The 13,194-nt window shown below is 55.1% G+C and overlaps 1 protein-coding gene across 13 annotated transcripts in view; it reads left to right on the plus strand.

The window, feature by feature from the left end:
- The window catches only part of TFDP1 (transcription factor Dp-1), a 58,558-nt gene that overhangs the window by 2,135 nt on the left and 43,229 nt on the right, over positions 1-13,194 (plus strand). The gene's annotated exons all lie outside the window — the stretch shown is intronic.

Here is a 13,194-nt window from a genome sequence, read left to right on the forward strand (position 1 = left end):
GCGAAAATGCGTCCAGAGTGTGGAGCCCTCTCCATTGGCGCAGAGGTTTCAGTGGTCCCTGCGAGGCCTTTTGGGGTGTCTGCCCTCCCTGACCTGCGACCAGGCATGTCACACGGCGTCCCTGACTTCAAGCACTGAGGTCTGCTTTAGAGAGGGTGTGTGAGCACCCAGGTGGACCCAGTGTGGGTTTTTGAAGTCATATCTGGGTGTGCTGCGAGACTACTTTTATCCTCTCCACTGTGCTTGTCCGTACCATGCCTTGACCTCGTGCGGGCATGCACTCAGAATGCCAAATGTGGGCATGTGCTCAGCGCGCAAGCCATGTTCATTACGTCTCCTCACGGTGAGGAGCTGAACCCAGGGCCTCGGTTAGAGCACGCTTCTGGTGTTGTGTGGTTTCCTCAGATGGGGTTCTCAAACACGCTTTGATACATGATGGATGGTGTCTTCGGGGCCCTCTTTCATTCCCCCTTGATTTCACTGGCACTGTCTGTGAGCAGCATGTAGTGTGAGGCTGGGGGTGGGGGGCGTGTGGAAAGGTGGTCCGGCTCTGCAGGACCCTGAATGCTCCATCCAGCGTGGGCACCTGAGACGCAGCATTTGTCAGGGACTGCATAGGCACAGGGGCTGGGGGCTCACCTTGCACTCGGGTTGTGATCTGAGTTGGGGGTTGGCGCTGGGAGGAGAGTAGGATTCTACAGCTGGTGAGGCCTTCGCTGCTCAAAGCCTGGGAGTGGTCAGGAGTGCTGGGTCTGGATGGAAAGTGAGGTTGTGAACAAGCCAAGGAATTTGATGTTTTCGCTAGCTCTTTTTTTTTTTTTGAGACAGAGTCTCACTGTCTCCCAAGCTGGAGTGCAGTGGCGCGATCTTGGCTCACTGCAACCTCTGTCTCCTGGGTTTAAGCAATCCTCCTGCCTCAGCCTCCTGAGAAGCTAGGATTACAGGCATGTGCCACCATGCCTGGCAAATTTTTTTGTATTTTTAGTAGAGATGGGGTTTCACCATGTTGCCCAGGCTGGGCTCGAGCTCCTGACCTCAACAATCCACCCGCCTTACAGGCGTGAGCCACCGCGCCCAGCCTACCTAACTAAGTAGAGGTGTGACATTTGAATTTTGAAAAGATGATGTTGGCAGCTTTTGCAGAAGGGAACATCGATAACCAGTTAGGTGTTTTGTTTTTTTTTGAGACGGCGTTTTGCTTGTTGCCCAGGCTAGAGTGCAATGGCGCGACCTCAGCTTACTGTGACCTTGGCCTCCTGGGTTCAAGCAATTCTCCTCCTCAGCCTCCCAAATAGCTGGGATTACAGGCGTGCCACCACACCCAGCTAATTTTTTGTTAGTAGACACGGGGTTTCACCATGTTGGCCAGGCTTGTCTTGAACTCCTGATCTCAGGGGATCCACCCACCTCGGCCTCCCGAAGTGCTGGGATTACAGGCGTGAGCCGCTGTGCCCAGCCCACCAGTTAGGTTTTTAAAAGCACTGGTACTGCAGTAAAACCACAGGTGTATGTCAAAAGCCTTTATGCTGGGGGAAAGCTGTGCCACTTGGGTTGAAGGAGGCAGGCCTCCAGCTTCTAAGTGCCCTGGGGCCTCTGTAGAGGGCCATGAGGGGCCACAGGATGCAGGGAGCTGGAGCTAGGCCCTGGTAGTCACCATGGAGGAGGAGAAACAAGGACACCCAAGACCTGAGGCTGGAAGGTTCTGGAGAGAACACAAGAGAAAAACAACTCCGGAGCTTCCAACCTCAAGTAGGGCACAGGGAGACAAGCAGGTGGGAAAAGGCCACAGATGGCTCCATGTGAGTGAGGGGCAGAAAGAAGAGGATGAGGGCAGTCCTCTGGGGGTGTCATCTTTGAACAGCAGTTGGCGGGCAGTGGGTGTGAAGGTCTATATGGCAAGGAGCTACACACGAGGGAGGAGAGAGGTACTCTGAAAAGTTTGCAGAGTGGGTAGGCAATGAATGTGGAGCAGTGAGGAGAGTGATCAGCGATGGTGCAGTAGTTAGAGAGAGAGTGGTGGTGGACTTGATGGAGAGTGAGTGGTGATGGTGGTGTGGGTGGAGAGGGAGTGGTGATGGTGGAGTTGGTAGAGGGTGAGTGTGGTGATGGTGGTGTGGGTGGAGAGGGAGTGGTGATGGTGGTAGACTGGAGGAGAGTGAGTGTGGTGATGGTGGAGTTGGTAGAGGGTGAGTGTGGTGATGGTGGTGTGGGTGGAGAGGGAGTGGTGATGGTGGAGTTGGTAGAGGGTGAGTGTGGTGATGGTGGTGTGGGTGGAGAGGGAGTGGCGGTGCTGGAGTGGGTGATGTAGGGTCACAGGAGGAGGAAACAGCCTAGAAGGTGGCTGCCTTTGATGGTCCTTGAGTGGGCCCAGCTGGAGAAATGGTGAGAAGGATTAGGTTTCTGTTGTCTTGCTCAGGGACTTTTTATTTTATTGCACTTATTTGAATTAAAATGGTAAATTCAAATGGAATATTTCTGTTTATACTCTGTTAAGTGGGAGAATGTGGAGAACAGGAGTCAGCTGCCATACGGCCACCTGGCTGGCTCCGGGAACCTGAGGCCTGGTCTTGCCCGGCAGGAGCGCTGGCATAGCGTGGATCACTTACGGAAATTTATGATCAAGATTATGGGCTGCTCTTGGCAATTTGGGGAGGATTTCCTTGCTGTGGGGACTGTCTGTTTCCATGCCTGGCCCACCCGGTCTGTGATAGCCTCAGGTGCAGTCCTGTCTTAAGTTTGGAGACACCCTGGGAGGTCCGTACGGACTCTTTGAGTTTCTGAACTGTCCTCGAAACATCTCAGGCCTTCCGCCTCAGGGCTTAGGGAGGCTGTCCTCTGGTTCCTGAACAGGGTGGCTCTGACCCGCGGATCTGTGGGCTCCCGTTGCAGGTACCGGTGGTGCTCGGAACCGTCCTCAGATTCAGTCTTGGAAGGTGCTTTGGCACCTCCTTAGAGTCGGACAGACCCTTGTCACGAGTCAGTCCAGCTGCAGGGGCTCAAGTTGTTCTAGAGCTGGGCTGGCAGGGCCCTTGGGTGAGGGAGTGTGGCTTGGCACTGGCATCTCGGCCTGCGGCCAAGTTTCCTGCCTGCCCAGGCAGCATGACCCTTGGTGGGATCAGGCAGAGCTCTGCCTCTCCCCTCCCTACCTCGGAAGATCCTGTCGTCACACACGATTGTCCAGTGTCATGAAGGTTTGTAAGTGGGAAGGCGGGCAGGTGATGAATTCATCAAACATTACAGGGATGCTTTTGCTGAAGACTTCGGGATGTAGCCCGTGTGGGGCTGTTTCTGGGGTCCCGTTCGCCTCTCCAAGCTCCTCCTGCCATTGGTAAAGATGCAGGGACTCTGAACTCGCTCTTGGGCTGTGCGGGGACTTGGACCCGGTCAGCTCCCTGTGCAGAGAGAACGTGGCTGTGGACGTCACTGCCCGGCATTCACGTGCCTTGGTTGTGAAAGCCGTTCTGTGGTGCCTGTTTGTGTCCTGTGAGTTTATGGGGAAATCCTGAAATTGAGAGCTGGGGACCAAGAGAACTGTGTGCGTCCCACCATGGAGGCATTTGAGTGATGCTGTCACGAGGCTCTGCTAATGCCAAGAGGGGACCAATGAGCTCCTCTAAGGGTCTACCACCAGGTGTCCTTTTACAGACCTGGATGGTGAAGTTCAGGCCTGAAGAGGTGAACCTGATGCAGCAACAAACTGCTGTTTCCTTCAGTGCTTGAAGGAGTGAGTTCTGGGAACAGGATTCAGCGACTCAGGCCTTCTTTTGTCCTCATAAAGAAACAACTTTACATTTGAGGTTAAGAAGGTTGTCAGTTTAGCCCCCTCAGGTTTAAGTGTTGAAGAAATCTTTGATGACGTGCTTGTTTTTACAACAGTCTTTTCATATTTCAGGATTTTTTTTTCTACATAGGATGAGGTTAGAGAAACTCTGAAGGGATATTAAAAATTAGAAAATTATAGGTTGGGCCGGGCGCAGTGGCTCACGCCTGTAATCCCAGCACTTTGGGAGGCCGAGGCGGGTGGATCACAAGGTCAGGAGATTGAGACCATCCTGGCTAACAGGGTGAAACCCCTTCTCCACTAAAAATACAAAAAATTAGCCAGGCATGGTGGTGGGCGCCTGTAGTCCCAGCTACTGGGGAGGCTGAGGCAGGAGAATGGCGTGAACTCGGGAGGCGGAGCTTGCAGGGAGCGGAGATTGCACCACTGCACTCCAGCCTGGGCGACAGAGCGAGACTCTGTCTCAAAAAAAAAAAAAAAAGAAAATTATAGGTTAATTAAAAGTTTTGCCCCTGCTGGGCGCGGTGGCTCATGCCTGTAATCCCGGAGGCCAAGGCGGGTGGATCACCTGAGGTCAGGAGTTCGAGACCAGTCTGGCCAACATGGCAAAACCCTGTCTCTACTAAACATACAGAAATTAGCTGGGCGTGGTGGCGGGCGCCTGTAATCCCAGCTACTCTCAAGGCTGAGAAGGAGAATCGCTTGAATCCGGGAGGCGGAGGTTGCAGTGAGCCGAGATCACGCCATTGCACTCCAGCCTGGGTGACAAGAGCAAGACTTCATCTCAAAAAAAAAAAAAAAAAAAAAGAAAAAAGTTTTGCCGCTAAAACATGCTTTAAAAGAGGTATTATAGGAACATCTGGTATAAAATTCAAAGAATAAAAAAGGACATCTTTTTTCTTACATAATCAGCTCTTTGTTAGCTCTTTACTTTTGGTATTTGGAAGAAATCTCTGGAGTTCGTTGTGTAAGAATTAGAAACCTCATCTTTGGTGCACAGCTTGATTTGCAGTAAACTATTAGGTGCTCTTTAGGGGATGTTAAAAACTTTTCACTCTTGGTATTTACATTAAAAAATACTTTGTTGTAGAACAATTAGAAAATCCAGATTTGCAGTTGATATTTAGCTTGACTTACAGTGTGGCTTTCTGCTGTTTGTCATAAGAGACTAGATTTATCAAGTTTTGCTTAGAGAGGAGGCCTGGCAGCAGCGGGTGGCTTAGACTACGTGTGGGGATGGATCTGCGAGGGGAAGGGCAGATGTCAGCGTTGGCTGAATTAGAGGCTGAATTAGGTGACCCCTCATCCCCCAGGTGTCTTACTCAGATGATTCTGGTTGTTCGGGTACTGGCCATGCACTGCTGTCTGTATCTTTGTGTGTAGCCCAAGCCTGGAAAAGCATCCGCCCTTTGTACCTTTTTCCCGACTGGCTGAGATTCCCGCAGCATCCCGACTCCGCTTCAGGGCTCCTGTGAGGACAGGGACTATGGCTTTTAAGTTGTCGCACAGGTCATGGGCGCTATTCACACGTGCTGCAGGTAATTTTGAGACTCAAGGATGAAGAGTTGTATCTGCCTCTTCCCGTTAGTCTTTTATGTGAATCCTGTTTGTTTGTTTGTTTCGAGACAGAGTTTCGTTCTTGTTGCCCAGGCTGGAGTGCAATGGCACGATCTTGGCTCACCACAACCTCTGTCTCCCGGGTTCAAGCGATTCTCTGACCTCAGCCTCCCAAGTAGCTGGGATTACAGGCATGCGCCACCATACCCTGCTAATTTTTTGTATTTTTAGTAGAGACGGGGTTTCTTCATGTTGCTCAGGCTGGTCTCGAACTCCCGACCTCAGGTGATCCACCCGCCTTGGCCTCCCAGAGTGCTGGGATTCCAGGCGTGAGCCACCGTGCCCGGCCATGAATCCTGTTTTTATATGGTCCAGTTTCTAAGGGATTCTGGTCTGATGAATGAAAACCTTGTGTGTCCCCTGTGGCTTTGAGATACAGTATCTTTTAACACAGGTGCTTGCCCTGTGCACCCTGGTCTTCTGTTCATTAACATCGCGTCACTGGGGTCTGAGGAAAAGAGACAGTGTGATCCGCTCCAGTGGATGGGGAAGCAGGAGAGGGTCAGAAACCTGAATGGGTCAGCCCAGAATCCAGCATTGCCAACACGTCCCTGGCCCTCCCCTCCTGCCCAGGTGACAGGTGTGGCGTATGCTGGTCCTCAGCCCTGCCCAGGAGACAGTTGTGGTGTCTGTGGGTCTTCAGCCCTGCCCAGGTGACAGGTGTGCTGTGTGCTGGTCCTCAGCCCTGCCCAGGTGACAGGTGTGCTGTATGCTGGTCCTCACCCTGCCCAGGTGACAGGTGTGGTGTGTGCGGGTCCTCAGCCCTGCCCAGGTGACAGGTGTGCTGTGTGCTGGTCCTCAGCCCTGCCCAGGTGACAGGTGTGCTGTGTGCTGGTCCTCAGCCCTGCCCAGGTGACAGATGTCCTGTGCGCACATCCTCATTCCTGCCCAGGTGACAGGTGTGCTGTGTGCTGGTCCTCAGCCCTGCCCAGGTGACAGGTGTGCTGTGTGCTGGTCCTCAGCCCTGCCCAGGTGACAGGTGTGCTGTGTGCTGGTCCTCAGCCCTGCCCAGGTGACAGATGTCCTGTGCGCACATCCTCATTCCTGCCCAGGTGACAGGTGTGCTGTGTGCTGGTCCTCAGCCCTGCCCAGGTGACAGGTGTGCTGTGTGCTGGTCCTCAGCCCTGCCCAGGTGACAGGTGTGCTGTGTGCTGGTCCTCAGCCCTGCCCAGGTGACAGATGTCCTGTGCGCACATCCTCATTCCTGCCCAGGTGACAGGTGTGCTGTGTGCTGGTCCTCAGCCCTGCCCAGGTGACAGGTGTGCTGTGTGCTGGTCCTCAGCCCTGCCCAGGTGACAGGTGTGCTGTGTGCTGGTCCTCAGCCCTGCCCAGGTGACAGATGTCCTGTGCGCACATCCTCATTCCTGCCCAGGTGACAGGTGTGCTGTGTGCTGGTCCTCAGCCCTGCCCAGGTGACAGGTGTGCTGTGTGCTGGTCCTCAGCCCTGCCCAGGTGACAGATGTGGTGTGCGCGGGTCCTCAGCCCTGCCCAGGTGACAGGTGTGCTGTGTGCTGGTCCTCAGCCCTGCCCAGGTGACAGGTGTGCTGTGTGCTGGTCCTCAGCCCTGCCCAGGTGACAGGTGTGCTGTGTGCTGGTCCTCAGCCCTGCCCAGGTGACAGGTGTGCTGTGTGCTGGTCCTCAGCCCTGCCCAGGTGACAGGTGTGCTGTGCATGGGTGTTCAGCTATACCCAGGTGTCAGGTGTGGTGTGTGCGGGTCCTCAGCCCTGTCCAGGTGACAGATGTCCTGTGCACAAATCCTCAGCCATGCCCAGGTGACAGGTGTGCTGTGCATGAGTCCTCAGCCCTGCCCAGGTGACAGGTGTGCTGTGTGCTGATCCTCAGCCCTGCCCAGGTGACAGGTGTGCTGTGTGCTGGTCCTCAGCCCTGCCCAAGTGACAGGTGTGGTGTGCACGGGTCCTCAGCCCTGCCCAGGTGACAGGTGTGCTGTGCATGGGTGTTCAGCTATACCCAGGTGTCAGGTGTGGTGTGTGCGGGTCCTCAACCCTGTCCAGGTGACAGATGTCCTGTGCACAAATCCTCAGCCATGCCCAGGTGACAGGTGTGCTGTGCATGAGTCCTCAGCCCTGCCCAGGTGACAGGTGTGCTGTGTGCTGTTCCTCAGCCCTGTCCAGGTGACAGGTGTGGTGTGCGCGGGTCCTCAGCCCTGCCCAGGTGACAGGTGTGCTGTGCACAAATCCTCAGCCCTGCCTAGGTGACAGATGTCCTGTGCGCACATCCTCATTCCTGCCCAGGTGACAGGTGTGCTGTGTGTGGGTCCTCGGCCCTCCCCAGGTGACAGGTGTGCTGTATGCTGGTCCTCACCCTGCCCAGGTGACAGGTGTGGTGTGTGCGGGTCCTCAGCCCTGCCCAGGTGACAGGTGTGGTGTGTGCTGGTCCTCACCCTGCCCAGGTGACAGGTGTGCTGTGTGCTGGTCCTCACCCTGCCCAGGTGACAGGTGTGGTGTACGTGGGTCCTCAGCCCTGCCCAGGTGACAGGTGGTGTGCGTGGGTCCTCAGCCGTGCACAGGTGACAGGTGTGCTGTGTGCGGGTCCTCAGCCCTGCACAGGTGACAGGTGTGCTGTGTGCGGGTCCTCAGCCCTGCCCAGGTGACAGGTGTGGTGTGTGCGGGTCCTCAGCCGTGCCCAGGTGACAGGTGTGCTGTGTGCTGGTCCTCACCCTGCCCAGGTGACAGGTGTGGTGTGCGCGGATCCTCAGCCCTGCCCAGGTGACAGATGTCCTGTGCACAAATCCTCAGCCATGCCCAGGTGACAGGTGTGCTGTGCATGAGTCCTCAGCCCTGCCCAGGTGACAGGTGTGCTGTGTGCTGATCCTCAGCCCTGTCCAGGTGACAGGTGTGCTGTGTGCTGGTCTTCAGCTGTGCCCAAGAGACAGTTGTGGTGTGCACGGGTCCTCAGCCCTGCCCAGGTGACAGGTGTGGTGTGCGCGGATCCTCAGCCCTGCCCAGGTGACAGATGTCCTGTGCACAAATCCTCAGCCATGCCCAGGTGACAGGTGTGCTGTGCATGAGTCCTCAGCCCTGCCCAGGTGACAGGTGTGCTGTGTGCTGTTCCTCAGCCCTGTCCAGGTGACAGGTGTGGTGTGCGCGGGTCCTCAGCCCTGCCCAGGTGACAGGTGTGCTGTGCACAAATCCTCAGCCCTGCCTAGGTGACAGATGTCCTGTGCGCACATCCTCATTCCTGCCCAGGTGACAGGTGTGCTGTGTGTGGGTCCTCAGCCCTGCCCAGGTGACAGGTGTGCTGTGTGCTGGTCCTCACCCTGCCCAGGTGACAGGTGTGGTGTACGTGGGTCCTCAGCCCTGCCCAGGTGACAGGTGGTGTGCGCGGGTCCTCAGCCGTGCCCAGGTGACAGGTGTGTGTGTGGGTCCTCAGCCGTGCCCAGGTGAGAAGTGTGGTGTGCGCGGGTCCTCAGCCCTGCACAGGTGACAGGTGTGGTGTGTGTGGGTCTTCAGCCGTGCCCAGGTGACAGGTGTGGTGTGCGTGGGTCCTCAGCCCTGCACAGGTGACAGGTGTGCTGTGTGCGGGTCCTCAGCCGTGCCCAGGTGACAGGTGTGGTGTACGTGGGTCCTCAGCCGTGCCCAGGTGACAGGTGGTGTGCGTGGGTCCTCAGCCGTGCCCAGGTGACAAGTGTGCTGTGTGCAGGTCCTCACCCTGCCCAGGTGACAGGTGTGCTGTGTGCTGGTCCTCAGCCCTGCACAGGTGACAGGTGTGGTGTGTGCGGGTCCTCAGCCCTGCACAGGTGACAGGTGTGCTGTATGCGGGTCCTCAGCCGTGCCCAGGTGACAGGTGTGGTGTACGTGGGTCCTCAGCCATGCCCAGGTGACAGGTGTGCTGTGTGCAGGTCCTCACCCTGCCCAGGTGACAGGTGTGGTGTACACGGGTCCTCAGCCGTGCCCAGGTGACAGCTGTGTGCGCAGGTCCTCACCCTGTCCAGGTGGCAGGTGTCCTGTGTGCAGGTCCTCAGCCGTGCCCAGGTGACAGATGTGCTGTGTGTGGGTCCTCACCCTGCCCAGGTGATAGGTGTGGTGTGCATGAGTCCTCAGCCCTGCCCAGGTGACAGGTGTCCTGTGTGCTGGTCCTCAGCTGTGCCCAGGCTTGGGCTGTGGGTGCCGCCTGTTCCCAGTGGACGTGGAATCCTTGTGTTACTGGGTGACCTGCGTGTGCTGGTTGCTGCACCAGCAGGCTTTTCTGTCGCAGTTGCTTTTTAATTGTATCCATTAAGTAGACTTTCCACAAGAAAATAATATGACTTACTAAAAAAAGTTCAAGTAATATTTCTTCTGACTATAAGAGTCATCTTAGTTGCAGAAAATTTGGAAAAATTCTAGGAAAGCAAAAAGAAGAAAATGAAGTCACGTTCGTATGTGAGCTGAATTGTTAGGGTTTCATAGCATATGCCTGTTGGATTTCTATTTAGCCGTGTGTAATAAAGGCAGCTTTTCCAAGATGGGAATGTACTGTACCTTCTGTTTCTAATCTTTTCACCTCAGTATATTGTCAGTGTTTTCTCTGGTCAGTTATTTTTTTCTACCATGTTTTTAGCAGCTGTATGTTTTTGGTACGTTGGGGAGTCGTGATGGTCAGTTACTGAAAAAGTGGGTTAACGTGGGAGATAATTAAAAAAAAGACGCTGTACCTAAACACTTCATTTTACATTCAAACAAATGTGCATCTGGTCCCCAAATCTCTTGGCTCTGGACTGAACGCCCCTTCTCGGAGAGTGGGCCACCCCTTCAAGCCACGCCCACCATACTGGGTTTTGATTTCTGTAGACTGAATGGAGAACATAAAAGACATCTCAGGACACGGAGTGCAGCCTCCTGGGTTGTTTGCAGTTTTCCCAGGATGCTGCTAACAGTGCCACTGGTATAGAGGGGTGTCTGGAATGAGCAAGGCTGAGTCTGAGACACATGTGGAGCTGTCCGAGAGAGTCCTGTCAGCCTGGTGCTTTACGGGAAAGGCGGTGGAGTTAGGAGCGCTCTTCCTGCTGCATGGATGTGTCTCAGTAATTACCCACTCCCCTGTGGTTGGGGATTCTAGTGGTTTCCAGTTAAATCTTCTCAAATTTGCACAAATCCAGGATGAGTCTTAGGATGAATTCCTGGAGGTGAAATTGCCTGTGCGCGTGCATGTCTGTGAGTGCAGACGCTGGTCTTTTCAGGTCGCTTTCAGCACAGTGTGAGGTGTAGCTGTCAGGCTTTTTAGCTGCTGTGTAGTCATTTACTTCCTCTCCTTGAAAGTATTAATGGCGGCCGGGCGCGGTGGCTCACGCCTGTAATCCCAGCACTTTGGGAGGCCGAGGCGGGCGGATCACGAGGTCAGGATATCGAGACCATCCTAGCTAACATGGTGAAACCCCGTCTCTACTAAAAATACAAAAAGTTAGCTGGGCGTGGTGGCGGGCACCTGTAGTCCCAGCTACTCGGGAGGCTGAGGCAGGAGAATGGTGTGAACCCAGGAGGCGGAGCTTGCAGTGAGCTGAGGTTGCGTCTCTGCACTCCAGCCTGGGCAACAGAGTGAGACTCCGTCTCAAAAAAAAAAAAAAAGAAAGTCTTAATGGCTCGGAGTAACTTGTATGGGACTTATTTTAGACTCTACTATTTCTTTTGCCTTTAAGAAAAATCAGGGCTTGGATGAAAATATCTCATGTCACCACTATTGATAGAACCCGAATTATATTTTGCAGGGAAGCAGGATGAAGAGGGAGATGACTGTGGTGGGAGTTCAGCCTCTGACTTTGTTTTCATGCCTGAGTTTGAGGTCATAAGTCTTACCCAGTTATTGACTCTTGGAGGCCATTCCTGCTTTAGGGCATCCTTTGACTCTGGGAGTCGTTTTTAAGCTGAGAGGCCTTATCTGGAACGATGCAGCATGGAGGACAGATGTCTGCCTCGGTGTCATCCCGGTAGCCCGAGTTGAGCTGGCTGTGGATGAGGGGTTCCTCTTGCTTCAGGAGACCCTGGGTGTCCCCTCCCCCGGCACGGCCAGGTTGGGGAGGAGGAGTCACACATTTGACAGCTCACGGGGTGTGCAGCCACAGAACTGGAAGCCTGGTCTGTAGGCTGCGTGTCTGGGAGCTCTTCAGGCCAGCGGTGGAGTCGGCTAGCCACGATGACTTTTGCCTGGACTTAACTTCTTTTTTCTCTAACAAGTGGAAAAGCAGTTCCCATTGGAGTGGCCAGACCAAATCCTATTCTGGGGTGGAAGGGGATGAAGGTGGTCAGCATCGAGGTTGATCTTGATGCCAGTTCGTGTCCTCAGCATCTGTCCCCCATCCCAGGCTGTGGTTCCAGTGGCATTTATCACACGTGGATGCTGATCCTGGAAGCCCTGCTTCCTGTTTTTGGGCATTTGTTCCCTGGAGCCCTGTTTTTGCTCACTGTTGAGACAGAAAGGCTGCGCGTCCCCTCGCCCCAGCCTGTCCTGAGCTTGCCTCACTGTGCATCCTTGTGGGTGGGCGTCAAACCCCACACCTGAGTCTGCTGCGGCTCTGGTGCCTGCCCGGCGCCATTGTCAGGGTGGGTGTCCTGGGCCCTCTGGACACCCCCTGTCTGGCCGGGGTTGCTACTCCGTTATGACCCCAGGCCACCCTGGAGGAGGGTTTCTGAGAGTGCCGGTGGCTCACTCTGTCCTTGGATGACTTGATTTTTGTTAAAATGGAAATGGAAATTCTTTCTAAAAGGGAAAAGAGTATAATGTAAAAACTTTTCCAGAAGAGAAATTAGATTAACATATTGTTATTTTTAAAGTTAGCTGCTATGATAAATAAATAGATGAATGGAGATGGTCTCCACCTCCCACAGGCTGGCGGTATACTCGGGCGAGGGCTATGGGGCGGCTCTTCCCTGAGGCCCCAGGCCTGGACCCCGTCGTGCTGTCTGGCAGCGTGTGCTGCATTTCCCTCGGGAGGATTTTCCCACCGGAACCTGTGTGATGTGTTGTGGAGGAAGCTGTGTGAGGCAGGGGTCCCGGGGCCTGAACGGCTGGACCTTGCTAGCCCTGCGACCTCAGGTGGGGACTCCTGGCCCCTGTGTGCTCGCCTGTCCCACGTGGGCGGCCAGCTGCCCTCCCTACAGGGCAGTGAGGGAGAAAGGAGGGCGTCAGCTGCTTGCCATGTCCTGGCTGAACTTGGATGGATTCAAAAGAGTGAACATAAGGCTTTGACGAAATTAGGAGCACCTCATAGGCCTGGGCGCTGTGTAAGACCTCCTCCCAGCCACGAGGGGCTGATCTGATCAGAGCTGGAGGGACGGCCATTGCCGTGTGCCCAGTGTGAGGGCTCTGAGCTCAGGAGCCGGCATCCAGACACGCTGGGGACTCTGCGGCCCCTGTCTTTGCCCCAGTGTTGCACAGAGGGGCCCTGGCTTTCCCTGGGCACTGTTTAGAATGATTGAGGGGGTGGCAGGTGGCCAGAAACGGGAGAGGTGGAGTCTCCGAGGCAGCAGGCCTCCCCTGCAGGCTGCTGCTTCCAGGAGGGCTGCGGGCACGAGGTGTTCAAACACAGCAGTGACTTCATAAGAAAAGGGAGTGGAGCCGCCGACATTTCAGGTGAGTTGTCATCAAGAGTGCAGAATCCAACTGTGTTGGGAGCCACTTGCTGGTGCCTGGCCAAGTTCCCGTCTGGTCCCTCTACTCCCCACCACCCCAGCCCTGGAAAACCGTGCCTGCCAGGTTCATACCGCACAACCTGGTGCAGCCCACCCCAAAGACAGCGGGAGGCAGGATGCAAGCACCTTTTTAACGGCTGTGGAACTGATGTATGGGTTTTCCAGGCAGTT

The sequence above is a fragment of the Gorilla gorilla genome, chromosome 14 (genome assembly GCF_029281585.2).
Source record: "Gorilla gorilla gorilla isolate KB3781 chromosome 14, NHGRI_mGorGor1-v2.1_pri, whole genome shotgun sequence".
NCBI classification, from domain to species: Eukaryota; Metazoa; Chordata; class Mammalia; order Primates; family Hominidae; genus Gorilla; species Gorilla gorilla.